Source organism: Oryctolagus cuniculus, chromosome 8, assembly GCF_964237555.1.
Source record: "Oryctolagus cuniculus chromosome 8, mOryCun1.1, whole genome shotgun sequence".
In the NCBI taxonomy this organism is placed as follows: domain Eukaryota; kingdom Metazoa; phylum Chordata; class Mammalia; order Lagomorpha; family Leporidae; genus Oryctolagus; species Oryctolagus cuniculus.
In genome coordinates, this window is record NC_091439.1 from 26948767 (window position 1) to 26954766 (window position 6000).

Genomic DNA, 6000 nt, shown 5'->3' on the forward strand with positions numbered 1-6000 from the left:
CTCTGCTTCAGATCCAGCTCCCTGCTAAGGCCCCTGGAAAAGCAGTGGAAGATGGCCCAAGCCCTTGGTCCCTTCCACCCACATGAGATGTCTAGAGGAAGCTCCTGGATCCTAGTTCTGGCCTGACCCAGCCCTGGTCATTGTGGCCATTTGGGAGTGAACCAGGGGATGGAAGATCTCTCCTGCTCTCTGCTTCCCCTTCTCTCTATGTAGCCCTGCCTTTCAAATAAATAAACAAATATTTAAAAAGACAGAATTCAAGGAGGATACATTGATAGAAGTGAGTGGAAACACCAGGTTTCCTAAAGGGAAAGGGAAAGATATGTGGGAGCATGAGCAATCTCACAAGGGAGAGTTGCAGTTTACAAGATTCTGAGTCACATTATAGTGGGTGATGTCTGGAGTGGTGCTTAAGTGAATATTCAGATGGAGTGGAGTTGGGGTGGGAATCCGGTCCTGTCTACTTTTGTGCCCCAGTTGAGAAATCTGGTGCATGTTGTGTCTGTGGCAGTTATGTTGAAATCTCAGCAGTGTCCTGGTGTCTGATGCATGATGGGAGTGTGTGTGCCAAGCCTGAAGCCATTTTGGGTATTTCTAGCTGGTGTGACCCCAGCAGCCACATCTGAATGGAAGGATGTGGGGGGTTGGGTGATACATGTGGAACTGTGGACACAGATGTTGGCATTCCTTAGTTATTCACTTCCTCCCTGACTTTATCAGTGATAAGCTCTCTTGCCACAAGTTGTTAAGTTGTTTATATTCTTTGCAAATGTTAAAGATGCTTACACTCTTTTAAAACCCCAAAATATTTTATCCCATTATGGAATTGATCTTAGGCTCAAAATCCAGGATTTCATTAACTAAATCAAAGACAGGTGCTAGTGAGGATCCTTTGAATTTGTCTCCTCAGGGACAATATGAATAAGTAAGTTTCTGCTACTCTGAAAACCTAAGAGTTCAAGAAATAAGCTATTTTCTCACCAGCACATGTAGCCTAGATTAGGGGAATAGGCTATCTGATAATTGTCATAGATTTCTAATCAAATGCAGTGGCTATTCAGGGTAGTGGTTAAGACTACAAGTGAGAAGCCAGCATCCCACATCAGTATGCTTGGGTTTAGGTCCCCCAGATCCTTAACCAGTTCCAGTTTCCTGCTAATGTAGACCCTGGCTGGTAGTGGTGATGGCTCAAGTAGTTGGGTTCCTGCCACCCACATGGGAGACTTGGACTGAGAACTCAGCTCTTGACTTGAGTCCAGCTCTTGTGAGAATTTGGAGAGTGAAGTAGCAGATGGGAGTGTGCTTGCACTTTGTCTCTCTCCCTCTCTCTCTCTGGTAAATAAGTAAATTTTTTTAAGGAATAGCAGATCGGCTGGCACCATGGCTCAATAGGCTAATCCTCTGCCTACAGTGCCGGTACACCGGGTTCTAGTACCGGTTGGGGTGCCGGATTCTGTCCCAGTTGCTCCTCTTCCAGCCCAGCTCTCTGCAGTGGCCCGGGAAGGCAGTGGAGGATGGCCCAAGTGCTTGGGCCCTGCACCCGCATGGGAGACCAGGAGAAGCACCTGGCTTCTGGCTTTGGATCAGCATATCGCACCTGTCGCCTCGGCCATTGCAGGGTGAACCAACGGAAAAGGAAGACCTTTCTCTCTGTCTCTCACTGTCCACTCTGCCCGTCAAAAACAAACAAACAAACAAACAAACAAAAACAAAAAAAGGAATAACAGATCATCATCCATTGGATACATCTATCAAAATTATCCCAGTGAATCTCACATACATGTACAATTAAAATAACCTCAAAAATGGGGAAAAAAACGGACGTGTAACAGGAGACTCAACCATCACAATTATGAAGTCTGGCTGGGTCTCTTGATCATTTGGATGTTTGAATAATTAGTCCTCAGTGATGCTGATAGCAATGGAAAGAACACTTTCATCTTTCATCAAACAACACAACAGAGTTGTCAGTATATTATTAGAAATTTGAGGTGATAAAAGATTGGGACTCAAAAAATCTACATGAGGAAATGTATAAATTTCTGCAAACTCTACTTAGCACATCAAAAAGTTTAAAATAATTGATTATAATTTAAATGAAATGATATGATTTTGATATATAGGGGATCAGATTTAAGACAAGAAGCACACATTATGTAACAAACTCCAGAATTGCATATAGCATAAACCATAATTTTTCCCTGTTAATCCCTTCAATCACTGCCTTCACATTTACATCATCCACTATCCTCATGATACCACCTCCACAATTCTTGGATTTCTCCTTTCTACCAACTCCATGAATTCTTTTTATTTGTTGCTTGGTTGGTTGGTTTTGAAATAAGTCACTTTCATTTTATATTAGTTACTTCCTTCTGGCTTTATTTTTCTAGGAGTTTGGTCGTATTTCCCTCTTTTTTATTATCAATCATTGTTTTTCTTTTGTTTTGCTGTTTGTTATCAATTGAATGTGCCCTGTCATCTACATACTTAATTAACTTACAGTTTTCTAAAACTATAAGGACATTTTGCCTTCTTACTAAAATAAATTTAGTCATTTCATCAGAAAAAACAGTGTTATACAACCCACAGCAATTACAGTGTGTCCTTTAGTTTTCAGCATATTTATGTTCAAGATCCAAATTATTCTTCTGAAGACAACCAAAAACATCCTAGAGGTTAATTGTTTAACCAAGTTAACAGAGTATGAAATTCTTACCCTACTCTAAAATAAAATCTCCTCATTCTAGTTTCATTTGTGAGCTTGCCATAGTGCAGGAAGAAATTGACTTTGTGAGTTTGAGAGTCACAGAATGAGAAATATCTTGGTATGAACATGCCACAGAAGAATCTCAAAAAGCACAGTGAGTTTAAAAGAAAATTTCACTGGTAAACTTTCAAGGATTAGAGCAAGGAAGAAGTAGTGAAAACGCAATGGAGAAAGTGTTTTGTTATCATTCAAATGGAACAGAAAGGGCAAATAGGTAGATTTGACTTGAATAGAATAAAAATTGGAAAATTATCTTGCTTATTATAATCACATAAACTTTCCAGAAGTAGACATTTATGGCTAAAAATGACCTGAAAATTAAAAGTTCTCTATTCTGTAAAATCACATCTGATTAAATTTACAATGAGAAATCTAACTGTAACTGACTATAGTTGTTTAGGAATTGTATTAAGAATTCCTAATCTTACAGAAATGATTTTGAGACACTCTTATTTTTGTTAATATTGTGATTTTGAAAACTTTATAAAGTGAAGAAAAAAATTTCTAAACTTCTACAGCACCTTTAGTTTAACTTACCACAAATATTGAATCCGCTTTCAGAAAAAAGTAACATTTTCAGCCATTCATTCAGAAGGATTTGCATTCAGAAGCTTTTGATAATTCAGAATTTTGCTTATTTTTTAGATGTGTTGTAATTCTAACCCTACCAGACTTGTACTTGAGACTACATAAGACACTGTGTAGACATGTATTTATGATGGTTTGACCTCATGTGGAAATTTTCAAAAAGATCAATTATACAGTATCTTAGGCAAAAGCAAACTGAGTAGCATTGAAACTATTTAAAACAATATTTTTTAAAAATATGTCTTATTTAAAAAATAAGACTTGTATTTCTTTTCTCACATAAGTGTTCCCTATAAATGTACTGAATTTCATTGTCAATTATATTGGCATAGAAACAAAACAAAGAAGAAATTGTAATTTTCTTCTTAAGAAGGGCCCAAGAAAGGTTAATTGCCTATTTCTTCGCTAGGAACTCACTTATAAATTATGTGGCTTCTTTATCTAGTACTGGATTATGTAACTGTTCATTTTACTTTACTTTTAATGACCACTTTTAAAATATGTGACCAAATGCAAATTTAGTAAGGCTTCAGTAAAGATATCAATAATTAAAATTATAACAAAATTATTTCTCTCCTTCCACGCATCTACAAGTTATTACCTAGGATTCCTGGAACTTGTAAATTTACATCTCTCTAGCCAAATGGGCAATATTTTTCTAAAAAGTTCATCTTTACTATTCACGCTTCACTTAACATGTATGTATGATGTCAGGTGTTATGGTGATGAACCTCATGAGTGCCTTTTAACAGCTTCAGAAGGGAGTATGCCCAAGCTCCAGTTCCCCACATGAGGGAAGACAGAACGAATTCATTCAATGTTCCTATCCCCACTCTCTGTTTCCAACTGGTGCCATGGCCTTTCTGTTTATATCTGTGGATTCTGAAGCAATTAAATCAGGAACTGATCTTGGTACTTGATGGAATTAGAATACACACAAAAACAATAAAACTCATAATAAATCAATGAAAAGATATTGTCAAGGCTGGAAACTAAGGTTCTTTTTTTCATCTAGTCTACTTATTTCTTTTTTTTTTTTTTTTTTTTTTTTTTAGAAGGAAAGAGAGAGAATGAGAGAAAGTGAGACACAAAAATAGTGCTCATCCACTAGCTCACTCACTAGATGCCAGCAACAACCGAGTTTGGATCCAGGAGCCAGGAACTCAGTCGTGGTCTCTCACACCAGTGGCAGGAACATAACCACCTGAGCCATCTTTTGCTGCATCGCATCAGCAGGCAGCCGGAATCAGCAGCTGAGCTGGAACTCAAAGCCAGACTCTAATACTGGATGCAAGTGCCCCAGGTAGCATCTTAACTGTTACACCAATCACCCACCCTTATTTTTCATTCTTTTGCTAGCTACTTTACCCTCTTTGTATTTGTTCCTTTGGAGTGTTTATCTGGTTTGAATTTGTATTATTCCTGAATATGGTATGTTTTCCGTTTTTAAAATGCCAAATATTTCCAGATTCTTTCTTTGTCTATTTTGTTCACTGACATACAGATACTCACCTTGATCAATGCATTAAGTGTTGTTTTAGTGTTCCTGATCCAGATTCTATGTCACATAAAGGAGGGTCCTTTAAAATGTTTGTGAAAATTTTGAAATAAAAGCTAAGTTTATTTCAGTGTGAAATGTTGAAATCTATGTGTAGTTTTTTCATAATAAATATTTTTCATGAACTTTCTGAATATCCTTCCTATATACAGTTATCAAAAATTTTGCATCAAAATAAATATCTATTAGTTCTAGCTTCCATGAATCTTTTGAAATATCCTTGTACCCGTTCTCCATATCACAGTCTGTTGCCTTAATGCTGAACTGGAGGTGTGTTCTGATTTATAATAAATACATTTTTCTCAGTTTTGTTTAAAAATCAATATCTTAGTGTGGAAGCTCAATTCTTCAAACAGAAGGATAGTAATTATTTTTTAACAAATTTTAGAGTTTCCTAAAAGTCACACATTTTGCTTATTTGATAAATTATTTTCAATGAATCCCCTGAGAAACTTAAAATATTGATGCATGTATCTTACTCAAAACTAATTAAACAAAATTTATTTTGATAAACCCTGGGCAATACTAATTTTTCAATCATAAATATACAAAATTTGAAATACCTACTGGGAAATGCTGTTCTAGATTAATTCTCTCAAAATTAAATGTACATAAAAATCACATGTGGATATGATCAGAATGTAGATTCTGATTAAGTAAGTCTGGAATGAAGTCTGAAATTCTGAATTTGAGGAAAGATTCTATGCGATTTCAATAATGGTGGTGTACAAACTGCACTTTGAATAGTGATGTTCTTAATGAAAGTAGTTAACGACCTGATTATGTGTTGATATTTAATTTTAATTTATTCTTATTTATTTGAAAGGCAGTCTCACATAAAGAGAAGGAGAGACAGAGAAGTAGAGATATCTTGCATCTGCTTATTCACTCCCCAAAGAGCTGCAATGGCTGGGGGTGGGCCAGACCAAAGCCAGGATCCAGAATTCCTCCTCTAGGTTTCTCAGGGGGTGCAAGGGCCCAAGCACCTGGTTATTCTCTGCTGCCCTCCCAGGCACATAGCAGAAAACTGGATCTATAGTGGAGCAGCCAGGACTTGAACAGGTGCCCACATGGGATGCCAGCG